At 37.1% G+C, this 13,130-nt stretch overlaps 1 long non-coding RNA gene across 13 annotated transcripts in view; it reads right to left on the bottom strand.

Annotated features, from left to right (window-relative positions):
• Positions 1-2,799: 2,799 nt before the first annotated feature.
• Positions 2,800-13,130, bottom strand: part of LOC116569206 — a 37,435-nt gene continuing 27,104 nt past the window's right edge. For 5 of the 13 annotated variants that reach the window (XR_004276917.1, XR_004276909.1, XR_004276915.1 and 2 more), the window contains 5 exons: positions 11,097-11,351; positions 9,033-9,089; positions 7,482-7,856; positions 4,211-4,426; positions 2,802-2,842 (listed from right to left, as the gene is read on the bottom strand). This is a non-coding gene — a long non-coding RNA (uncharacterized LOC116569206). Of the gene's footprint in view, positions 2,843-4,210; positions 4,430-7,481; positions 7,857-9,032; positions 9,090-9,645; positions 9,813-11,096; positions 11,352-13,130 lie in introns of all 13 variants that reach the window. The other 8 variants (XR_004276912.1, XR_004276910.1, XR_004276914.1 and 5 more) reach the window with 8 other exon arrangements.

Genomic DNA, 13,130 nt, shown 5'->3' with positions numbered 1-13,130 from the left:
TATTTAAAGATAATTTTCTTCACTGGTGTCCCCAAACCGGTTAAATTTAACTTCGCACGTGTTGAGCATGGCCGCCCTGAAAATGCTCCACTCAGATCTCTGGCTGCAGGGAACATATTTGACCGGTGGCCCTTGCTCTTGTCTCAATGTTCTACCACTTTCTTTACCTATCATCTCACTTCTAGTGGGCTGCTCTCAGCCAGTGACTAAGAAATACCCATTCCTCCAAGATGGAGAATTTCTTTTTTTTGGCTCAAAGACACCCCCACTGACAAGTTCTTGGAACTACTTGCAGTCTGAGTCTCTACCTATGCAGTCCTCCCCTTCCTTACTCTTTCTTCACATGGGTCAGGGTTCTCCTCACCTTTTCTGACTTCCCTTTTCTTTTATAGGCATTTTTTTCAATTAGTCTCTCATAGATCTAATTCCTCTAATTCTTCTGGCTTTCTCTTCTCAGAGGACCTGAACTGAAGCATCAAGTGACTTTATCCCCATCTGAAATCCTCTGTATTAACAACATTTCCTCCAGTAAAGAAAAATACATGATTGTTTTAGTCCTTGGACTTAAAATTAAACATACATATGGAGGTTTTTTTTTTCTTTTCTTTTTCTTAACACAAATAAGATTCAGTCCCTATGTGGTGGGTTCCGTGGTAGTCCTTCCAAAAAGTCTGTATCTTATTCCCCAGAACCTGTGACTATGACAGCATTTGGAACATGTTTTTTTCACATGTAATTACATTAGGGTTCTTGAGATGAGATCACACCTGATAATCTGGGTGGACCTGAAATTCAATCCCTCATAAGACATAGAAGACACAGAAATGAGAGTCATGGGAAGATGAAGACAGAGAATGAAGTTATGTAGCCTAAGGTCAAGGGACATGGGATCTGCCAGAACCTGGAAGACTCAAGAAAGGATTCTCCCCTACAGCCTTGAGAGTGAGCTCAGGCCTGCTGACATCTTGATTTAGACTTCTGGCTTGGAAAACTGTGGCAGAATAAATTTCTGTTATTTTAAGCCACTAAGTTCAAGTTTGTGGTAATTTTTTTTCATTACTCTAGCAACCGAGACACCTTGTCAAGTTAGAAGAGTGAGATGATCAGTTTTTCATCTCCTTTTCATCTCCTTTTTCATCTCAGGTAGCTGGGAGTAAAGTGAAACAGACATAAACCTCATAGCAAAACCCAATAAGAACATTAGAAAGAAAGGAAAATTACAAACAAGTATTACTCATGAACATGCTGAAAATCTTCAGCAAAATATTAACAAAGTGAGTTTGGATTACACCAAATGACAATATGCTCTCAGAAAGGGGGGTTGCCTCAAGAATGCAAGTTTTCAGACACCTGGGTGGCTCAGTTGGCTAAGCATCTGTCTTCAGCTCAGGTCATGATTTCAAGGTTCTGGGATCGAATCCCATGTGGAGCTACTTGCTAATCAGGGAGCCTGCTTCTCTCTCTGCCTGCCACTCCCCCTGCTTATTCTCTCTCTTTTTCTCTCTCTCTGACAAATAAAAGAAAAAAAAAGAAGAATGCAAGTTTATTGTTATCATTTTGCAATATATATAAATATTGAATCATTATGTTGTGCACCTAAAATTAAAATAATGTTGTATGGCAATTATTTCAATAAAAGAGTAAAAATATTTCGTTCAAAATTTAAGCATGAATAATGACTTTTTATCATGCTAACAAATTAAAGAGGAAATGCCATATGATCAACTCAATAGATGAAAAACATCTGACCAAAAAAATGGAGAAATATGTCATGTTCATGGACATAAAGAGTCAATATTATTAAGAAGTCAGTTCTCCCCAATTTGCCTTTAGATACAACAAAACATTAAGCAATATCCCAGCAGTATATATGGGGGATTTGACTATCTAATTCTAAAATTTATATGGAAATGCCAAAGACTTAGCAAAAATAATTTTGAAAGGATCATTATACTCCTACTGCCTGATTGTACTTATTCTCTCTGATTTTAATCCTCATTGTACAGCTAGTTACCAAAATGTTACATAAATGTCCTAAGGATAGAGAGATCTATGAAACAGAAAATAGGTAGACAATAACCAGACACAAATATATTTATGTTCAACTGTTGTTGAAAAAAAGCACCAAGGTAAGTTAATGAGCAAGAAATCTTTTCAACAATGGCATTGGAACAACTGGATATTTGTACAGATCAAAATTAAAATGAACTCTTATCTCACATTTATGCAAAAATTAATTCAAGATGGATCACAGACCTAAGCATAAAAATTAATAGTATAAAACTTCTGGAACAAAATATAGGGGAATATCTTTGTGAAGAGGAAGGAGACATAGATTTCTTTTACAGGACCCCAAAAAGTTAAAAAGAAAAAGAAAAAAATGATAAATGGACTTCACTAAAATTAATAACTTTGGCCCTTCAAATGATATTATTGAAAAATGAAAAGTCAAGCCACAGACTTGAAGAAATTATTTGTGAGACACATACCTGCAAAAGACTTGTAATCAGGATATATTATAGGAAAAATACCCCTATAATTCAATAATATAAAGTCAAACAAGGTAATAAATAAAACAAAAATTGGGGAAGACACTTTACTGAGAAATATATACAAATGACCAACTGTATGAAAATGTTCTCGACGTCCTTAGATATGAGGAAAATGTGAATTTAAGCTATGAGATATGGTTACATATCATAATTTTTAAAGGACTTACAAATTTCAGGGCACCTGGGTTGCTCCGTTGGTTAAGTGTCCAACTCCTGATTTCAGTTCAGGTTTGATCTAAGTGTTGTGAGCTCAAGCCCCTTGTTGGACTCCATGCTGGGTATGGAACCTACTAAAAAAATAAATAAATACTTACAAATTTCAAGTGTTGGCAGGCTATTAAGCAGAAGGACCTTTCATATTTTGCTCATGAGAGTGTAAAATAATTCTACCACTTTGGAAAAGCAGTTTCTAAAACGTGAAACACATAACAACCCAATGACCCTACATGTCCATGCCTAGGATTTTCCCCAAGGTAAATCAAAACCATGTCCACAAAAGACTTGTACAAGAATGTCTACTCATGACTGCCTAAATTGGAAAGAACTCAAAAGTCCATCCACAGATAAATGAATAAATAAATTTTGGTGTATTCTAGAAAACGGATTACTATTTGACTACAAAAAGGAGAGAACTACTAATAAATACAGCAACATGGATGAATCTTAAAAATTTTTTTTATTGAAAGTAAACTAAATACAATAGAGTACATACTCTATTATTCCAGATATTAGAAATTCCAGAACAGGTTAAATCAACTGTAGTAACTTAGATGATTCATTGCTATAATTAGAGGGAAGATGGGGGAGAAATTCATTGCTATAATTAGAGGGAAAATGGGGCACAAAGGGACATTTTTGGGAGTTATTCTATCTTCTATATTTGGATTACAAACCACGTGTAATTTATCAGTATTTCTTAAATAAGACACTTAAAATCTGTGTGTTTTATGGGATATATACTTTTACCTCATTGACGAGAAAAAAGTTAAAAAGTGGTAAGCAATGATTTGTCTAACATGAGATAGAGTATAAAGTAGAATTTACTTAATTCACATTAATTAATTAATTTAGCATTATTGCTAAAACTAAGAGTAATCAAGGTAAAATATAATTGTTAAATAGATTTATTTAAAAAAGACATACTGAGGGTCCCTAGGTGGCTCAGTTGGTTAGGCAGCTGCTTTCGGCTCAGGTCATGATCCTGGAGTCCCAGGATTGAGTCCTGCATCAGGCTGCCTGCTCGGTGGGGGTCTGCTTCTCCCTCTGACCCTCCCCCATCTCATGCTCGCTCTCTCTCTCTCTCAAATAAATAAGTAAAATCTTTAAAAAAAGGAAAAAGACATACTGAACATAAAATCATATAGACTCGTAAAGGGTAGACTACGATGTTGCCTCTTAATTTTTCTAGTTGGTAGTGAAAAATGGGCATCCCACCTGGGATGCTTTGTGAAAAACACAGATTCCTGGATCTATACCTCCATATTCTGAGTCTGTCTATACAAGGAAAGACCCAAGATTCAGTATTTTTTCAAGTTTTCCTCAGTTAGTCTTATCTTAGTTTGGGATTTGCTGAGTTACACCATTCATAGATAATCTGTAAATCAATGATTCAGGAAAAGCTCAGCAATTCCTAACACTAATAATAAAAATTAACTTACTCTGAAAATCATCACAAGGAGGGTTCTGTGTAACAAAATGTGTCCTTAACAATATCCTTTCAGTAAAGTCAGGAACAAGTTTTAGAGAAGTGCTTCATGATACAAATCCTTTTTCAGGAGGACCTCAACACAAGCCAGACGAGTGAATTCAAATCGAACTCAGTAACTGCAGTTCCATAGAGTGTCAGAGTTTAAACCTCCAGTAGGTAACTCTTACTGCTTTAGATTAACAGAGGAGCAAATTATAGATTATTGCGTGAAAGAGACTGCAGGTTCTTTAGGTAATTATTCATTAAGGCTTTCTTTTCTTTTTTTTTTTTTTTTTTAATTTGACAGACAAATCACAAGTAGGCAGAGAGGCAGGCAGAGAGAGAGAGGGGGAAGCAGGCTCCCCGCTGAGCAGAGAACCTGATGCGGGGCTCCATCCCAGGACCCTGGGATCATGACCTGAGCCGAAGGCAGAGGCTTTAACCCACTGAGCCACCCAGGTGCCCCAAGATTTTTATTTCTGATGAGCTTTTATCTTTTTAAGACGGTATTCTTTAGCAGGTATCCAAATTGTAGTTATTCTGTATTGCCATTTAAGTACTAAACCATACAATTTAACAAGTCTGTTATTATTAGTTTACATATTCAAGTGACAATTCAGGAGTTCAATCTAAATTTAGGAATGGCTGTGGTGAATTTCAGTCAGGAATCAGACATAAATGATCAACTTTTGTTTGGTACTTATAACATCTGCCATAGAAAAATAGTTGCTTTGTGAATCATTATCCTTTCTGAGACAGACCTCTGACCCTCTACATCCATTTTTTTTTAACCAGCTTTTCCAATTGAGAGTCTTTAATGTTTATGAATAATAGTAATAATGATGAAGATTATTCTAAAACCCTTATAAAACACATTAAGAAAGTAGTAATCAGGCGGGGGGGGGGGGTGGAGGTTGGGGGAACCAGGTGGTGGGTATTAGAGAGGGCACAGATTGCATGGAGCACTGGGTGTGGTGCAAAAACAATGAATACTGTTATGCTGAAAATAAATAAAAAATAAATTAACAAAAAAAAAAAAAAAGAAAGTAGTAATCAACCAGATTTGAAAAGGGAACAGAGTTGGGAGAGGAGAAATTTTGATATATCTACTTGAAGACTCTAATTTCATATCTAGAAACCTTAGTTTTTCCTTTTGTGTGCAAAAGAAAAAAATCAGGGGACTGATTAATCAAACCTTCAAAGGATTAAAAGAGGCGGAGAAAAATGAACTTATTAATGTCACCCTTCATCCTAACTCTCCTTTTTGACTATTATCACCTTTCCTAGCTAACTGGCCCCACCTGATCACCTATAAAAAGAAATTTAACGAGGGGTGCCTGGGTGGCTCAGTGGGTTAAAGTGTCTGCCTTTGGCTCAGGTCATGATCCCAGGGTCCTGGGATCGAGCCTCACATCAGGCTCTCTGCTCCGCGGGGAGCCTGTTTCCTCCTCTCTCTCTCTACCTGCCTCTCTGCCTACTTGTGTTCTCTGTCTGTCAAATAAATAAATAAAATCTTAAAAAAAAAAAGAAATTTAATTAAATTAAAGGCCAACTAATTTTTTTTTTTTTTTGATAAAGTGCTGCATAAACACTAAAATCATTACCTAAAAGGGGCACCAGGGTGGCTCAGTTGGTTAAGCATCCAACTCTCGATTTCAACTCAGGTCATGATCTCAGGATCATTCATGAAGATTCTCTCTCTGCCTCCCCCTCTGCCCTTCCACCAGCCCTCACTCATGTTTGCTCTCTCTCTCTCTCTCTCTTTCAAAACGAAATCATGACCAACAAGACAAATACAAAGCATGATCATATGTGCATCCAATTTGGGTGGTGGAACCAGAAAACCAAGAAAAGGGGCTCATGAACGAGGAGCAAATGGTAGCCGTTGTCAGAGACAATAAGGTTTTCAGGTTTTAATATCTACAAGTCACGATATACTTTTTGTAGTCCCTTAGACTAAATATTTAGATGCAATGCTTTTAAAATGTGTAAATTGATTTTCTCTTCATTAAATATTAAGATGATACTTGGATGAAAGAGGAAACCCTGGTAGTTTATTTGCTACCCCATAGCTGTGTTGTCATTCCTTCCATATTTAATTATTATAGTCAACATAAAAATGATAGTTTGAAGACGGCTCCAATTGGAAATAACTCTATTATAAGGAAATCAATTTAATGAATATAGTTTTTGCCAGATATCTCTCTTAATTATTTATCCTTCAAGAATATAAAAGTCTGTAATAGGTCTCCTCAGTAGCCATAAAAAAAAAAATTAAAAGCTTCAAGTGTCAATAACAAAAACAACAGCAAAAATTCTGTGGTAGGTTTATCAAGCCCTGTAGTCTCTACATCTCAAACAAAAATATACCTTTAAACATAAAAATTAATGTTTTTCTCATTTCTCAGACATATAGAGAAAAAGGCAATTAATCATTTTAAAGGCAATTAATCATTTTAAAAGCAATTAATCATAAATTTATTCACTCATGGATGTCATCTTTGCCACCTGGGAGTTTTATTTCTTCTGTGTGTGTGTGTGTATGTGTGCATACGTGTGTGTGGGGGGGTGTGTATAGTATTTTAGCAGTCCTTATGCCTTTTGAAAGAAATACTCTCAACTTATTCTCTCAAATTTAGATAACGAACACTGGGTCCAGAGATTCTTAAACTTTAGAGAATGTAAAACAAACAAAAGGATAAAAGAAGACAATGGAATGATAGTCACCAGAGGATGAGGAGAAGGTGATGGGGGAGAGGTTGTCCAGTAATATAAAGTTATAGTTAGACAATATACATTACAAAGATCTGCTATACAATTAACTATAGTGCCTACAGTTAACAGTAAGGTACGTGTACTTAAAATTTTATTAAGAGGGTAGATCTCATGAGTGTGCTTACCACAAACAAACAAAGGGACACAGGAAACTCTGGGAAGTGATGGATATGTTTATTGTGGTACAGCAACATGTATATATGTATCTCTGAACTCACTAAATTATACACTTTAATTATATGCAATTCTCTTGGTATAGCAAGAGAAAAAAAAGCTGAAAGAAAAAAAAGCTGAAAGAAAAAAAAAAACAACTGTTGGCTAAGCAATTAAGTTGGTTAGGAGACTTCCTAAGGTTTAAATAATCCTAATGATGCCAGTTAACTAATGAGGTGTGAAGAGTTAGTTGACTACAAGTAGTTTTCAACATTCTAACAAATTCTCTTCATTCTAACAAATCGATGACCCACCTGACCGACAGGTCCTCAGAACATCCAGATTTCTTGCTCTTTTCCTCACTGATCCTGTGTTTAGGGAAGTTTTCCTCTCTTCCAGGGGTACTCTCTTTCAAGTTAAAAACTTATGGAAAAGACTTTGCAAGTGCTGTTCCGAATGCAAAAATTATCTTCTCAGAGACTTTTCAAAATGAGACCATCTTGGCCACTAACTTCAAAACTAAGTACTGTAAACCCAAACTGTGTCTGGTAGATTATGAACAGAGCTCCAGTTAGTTCCAGAACATAAAATCAGCAGCCAGAGGAAGAAAAATTTTATACTAAAGCACATCCAAGTAAACTGTATTTCATTCAATGATAGCCCTGGAACTATGTTTTAGGAGACAGCAGCTAAAAAAAACAAGACAAAACAAACAAGAGCTGAGGTAACAGAATTAATTTCCACGTGTAAGACCACGCAACACAAATACGGAATTTTGGATCATTTTATGCGCTTTAGTTCCTTCTTCAGTTTTTATAAATACTTCAGATGGTGAATGTGTCTGCAATAGGTTTTTCTCCCTACCTTAGACAGATCTATTTTTCCCATTTGTTTCTGTTCCTGGGATTAATGGTGTTATCACCCTCCCGCCTACTCCAGTGAGAAACTTGAGAGTCATGTTTGATTTTTGCTGTCCTTCATGATGAAATTCAATCAGCCACTAAATCCTGTGATTCTGCATTGGATCCACTACCACAATCTCATTTCAGGCCCTAATCATATCAGCCCTACATTATTGCTTGGCCTCCTATTACCCATCTTCCTTCACTCTGATCAAACCAGTGGTATGTTATTACTTAACACATTAATCCTGCCCTCTTCCTACTTTTGACAAAATAAAGTCTACTGTCCTAGGCATCATGCTGAAGACCCTTCTGAGTTCTTGTGTCTTATAAACCATCTTTCTTTGTTTCTCCCATCACTTCAGCACAAGGCTGGCCTGCTAGCCCCAGACAATGTATGTCATCACCTCTGGAAACTGTTGTGCTTTAAAAACTAAAACAAAAACAACCTCCATTTCTGCATTTGTTGGATTATTTATTTGTTTCTACCCCTATCTTTCTCACTAGAACATGCGTCCTGATTCTCATGTGCCTGCTCACCTGGTGTCATTCTCACAGCTGGCCCTGGCCTCCATGATTGATGGCACCTGAATTTTGTTAACTGCGTCAGTCCGCAGTTTGATTACTGGTGAGTTTGGCTCCCCAAATTACAACCCAGTGGATGATCACCAACCAGATGACTGAGCTTCCTCCTGGGTCTCATGACTCTACATTCTGTCACTTTACAGCAAACATAACTGAGTGTCTACTAACTGCTGCACATACAACACCAGTAATCATTACAGCATCCCCTTGAGGCAGGTATGCTTACTATTGCCTTTAACAGATGAGGAAATGGAGGTACAGCAAGGACAGGCAATGTGTCACAGTGTTCTCGTCATGGAACTACAGAGCTGGGATTTGAGTCCATTCAGTCTGACTCTAGAGTCTTGTTCTGAGAGACAATGGAATACTTCTTCTCACCTGAGCTTAGGATGACAGCCCAGAATTTCAAAGCCTGGATCTCACATATAGCTCTTTCTGTCAAATCAATGTATAAAAATTACATGTGATTGATATTGGTCATTTTAAGCTAGCCAGCATCCATTTCTACTTCCCACTAGTGCTCTGAGATTTTCTTGAGAAATTAGGTCTTCCAAAGCATATACAGCCTTGGAAGGGAAGTCAGTTAAGGTATAGTATCTATCTTAGAACTCAACCCAACTTCTCAGAAGCTTACAATGTACCAGGGGTCTCTTTCACAGTGATTTATTGATTTATTGATTTATTTATTTGCTTCATTGATGAAAACAGAGGTTTGTCTGGAAGACCTATGCTCACCTAATCAAACTTGGTCTCAGAACTTTGAAATTAATGAAATTTGAATGTCACAAATGGAGAGGAAAACAAAAATGACAACTATGTTCATTTCTTTATTCATTCCCACAGTGGTGCCTGAAGAAGACTGCCTGGCGGTCCTTGCTATGGAGACCCTGCCCCTCTAGCTGAAAAGTTGTTCCCTTTAAGTTTGGTTCTCAGTTCTCCCTTCAGTCTTGAGTGCCTTTACATCCTTCTAATAAACTCCCTTTCTACTTACAGTGTTGGTTTTCATTGCTTTTCAGCTGTTATATATTATAGGTCCTGGCTAATTAGTGATCCTAGGACAGCCATTTTTCAGGAAGAAGTATGTTTCATTAGGTAATGACTTTGTCCTCCCTTAGTTGAATTGTTGGCATTGGTGTATTCAAACACAACATGATTATTCTGAAAGGTTAATTTAGATGAAAATATGATGCCACATGAGAAAAACAATCCACGTGGAAAAAAGTACACAATAATTTGTCAGCTGCTACCTCAGATGTGGGAAGGGGAGGTAGAGAGGGAAAGAAGGAAGACAGGAAGGAGAGAAGAAAGGAGAAAGAGAGGAATAAATGGGGAAGGAGAGAGAAGGAAGAAGAGGAGGACACAGAAAGAAAGAGAGAGAAAGGAAAGAAAGAGAGGGAGAGAGAAAGAGGCTCTGTGGTTATTTGCAAGTAGCAATCCTGTTTCAGGCAGCCCCAAACAGGAAATTCAGAGCTCAGCTAAGATAGCATGTCACAGACTTAGATCTATATATGTGTGGAAGAGTGGGTGTTAAAATATATTTCTTTTCTGAAATGTGAACTCCAAATTCCACACTTGGAAGCAAATAAGGAACCTTCTGTCTGTGATTAGAAAACCGTCTCGTCAAAATAGAAATGGTAAAGACTTAATGCTCAGACACACCAGCCTCCTCACAGCCTTTCTCAAAAACTCCTGTGAACACTTGGACATTCATTATTCAAGTTAAACACTGAGTGGCCATAATCAGTGAATGAGACTCTTATACTCTATCTATATGATGTAAGAGAGAAATTAGACCATACAGATAGGAGCTGATTTTCATGTGGCAGATACTGCATTGGGTGGTTTAATCCCTTTTCTCATTTCTACAATCCTGGGTGGTGGGTAGTACAGTGTTCCTTTTAGACATACAGGAAAAGGGTTAGGGTGGTGTAAAATAATTTTCCATAGTTCACCTACCTAGGGAGTCACCAAGATAACATACGTATGTGCATGTTTGATGAATTGTTTGCGTTGATGAATCTAGTTTGATGAATCATTTGAGTATCTTCAAAGTTAACTATAACTGCCGTTGGAGTTGATCATGTTCATACATATTGTGTTGATGCACAATATTTAAGGATAAATAGAAAAGACTTCCCACAATGCTTAACTGTCTTTGGAGTTGTTCTGACTGAACTGTTACAAAGCTCTTAGTTTTGTTGTACTCCTTTATTTCACCTGACTCAAAATCTTGACTGAGAAAAAAGATGCCTGTGGTCATGAGTCTCATCTACCCTCTTTCGATTCAGCCATCCTAAGTGTCTTTGTCTTTTCCATTTCCTTCCACCATCTTATTTCACAGCTAAAGTCTTTCCTTTCAACCCTAGGAAGTAGGAATTTGTACTGGTTATCTCTTGCCACGTAACAAATTGACGTGAAATGCAGTAGTTTAAAATAACTTACATTTACTGGCTCACAGTCCCTCTGAGTGAGGGATCCCATGCAGGTGAGCTTGGTCGTCTGATGGGCGGCAGCCATGACACTGTCTGAGGTGGCAGCCATTTCAAGGTTCAGCTGGGACCGGATGTGCTCGCAGGCTCACACATCTGGTTGTTGGTAGGACCCAGTTCCCTACAGGATGCCACACTGACTAATGGCTTGAGGCTGCCCTCGGTTCCTTACTACTGGCCTCTTCAAAGGATAATTTGCTTCTAGCACCTGGATTCATCAGAATATGCAAGTGAGAGATCGGGAGATGGAGTACCACCGTTATTTTTATGACCCAATCTTGGAAATGACGTGACTTGCACTCTGTTCTCTTTCTCAAAGGAGGCCACGAGAGGAGGGGATTTCTGAAGAGCGTGAATTCTAGGAGACTGGGAGCCATTTTAGAAGCAGCCTATGATACTACTACCAAGCTGTAACGTGCCCCCCACTGCTCAGTAAGAGGCTCACTTTCTCTCCATGCAAGTATATCAGGCCTGTCGCAGCCTTTGGGAGCAGCAGAGAGCCCTCCACCTCCATTACTTGTAAGTGGGAATGCTCACAGATTTACTTGATAGCTCTTTTAAATAGCTTTTAAGAGGAAGCAGTAAAAGTGAGTTAGCACTAATTAGTACTTCTCTGTGAACTATTTTGCTTTATTTTTTGATCTCTGAAAGGCTCCTTGAAATAAAAGCAGCATTTAGTTCCTAAAGCATTTTCCTCACTTAGACACAGGCTTAGAAATGAAAGATTTGAACATAATAAAGGAACTTAAGCCTTAGAGGGTAATGAACACAAGTTTTAGGTCAACATTACCTAGAAGGTAAGTTATAATCATAGATGAAAGAACTTTCTTTTACCAGTAAATCAGAGCTTAAATCATTAGAGAATGATTACATAACTTAAGGATTTAAGTGACAGAAATATATATGCAGGATATCGTTCATTTTTTTGTAAATTCCTTAAGATGATAGAGAGCACCTTATTCATGTCTGTGTCCCCACAGTCCATGAGCTCCATACTTCTGCCTCCCTATGTTGGGCATGTAGGAAAGACTTGTTAAGTAGATGGGTAAATACTTGATATTTTATTCTGCAGTAAGAGTTATGATTTTAATATTTATGCAATCTACTAACCAAAAGTAAAATAGTTCTTAGAAGTATACCTTGCATTCAAGCTAGAGCTGCTTTTATAAATTTCCCTGAAAAACATAAAAATAAATCTAGGTGGTAAGTAGTATCCTCTTCTATTGTGGAACATAAACCAGGACATAAATATATTTCTTATGGAAGCAGGGAGTTTATGTGTTGAGAGAGGTAGACTCAAGGATCAATGCTCTGAAGCTCATATCATAGAAATTCAAGTAGGGTTTTAGATATAATATACAGTTCCCATTAAGTTATGTTTATTAATGTAACTTTCATTTCATATTTTATGAGGGTCCTGATATGTGGACATTTTAAGGTGAACCATGGATCTACTTGTTTTTGTAGGTCATAAATGATCAAATACAATCAATTTCACTAAGCAGCCTATAGTCAGAGAACAAGAGAATAACTCTGAAAACTACATGGAAAGTTCTTCAGAATACCTAAAAGAAAGAGAGCAATCCTTCTGCCTCATTATTCAATAAGTATATGTACATCTATTGCAAAACACTAATCTCAAGCATAAACAAATATAAGTATGGCACAGAAAGCTTTGAAAAACTGAATTCAATAAAGGACAAAAAATTATTGACATAAACAACTAGATTTTAAGGCTCAGTATGGCACTAGGTGGTTAGTTTCATGAAGAACCTGCAACCCAATTTCTATAGCTCAGAAGAGAGAAATCAACATTGAGCTGGGAGCCACACATGAAGCCAAAGAATTTGGTTACCTCACAAAAATTTAGAGGATCATCAATTGTACTAATCTCAGTAGCATACAAAAAAAAAAAAAAAAAAAAAAAGACTTCAACCAGTTCTTATCTAGATCAGCTGGAATCAGTACTCAGATTCCTCCTTCTCCA

This window comes from Mustela erminea, chromosome 11, assembly GCF_009829155.1.
Source record: "Mustela erminea isolate mMusErm1 chromosome 11, mMusErm1.Pri, whole genome shotgun sequence".
NCBI classification, from domain to species: Eukaryota; Metazoa; Chordata; class Mammalia; order Carnivora; family Mustelidae; genus Mustela; species Mustela erminea.
This window is presented reverse-complemented; position numbering and strand designations above follow the sequence as displayed.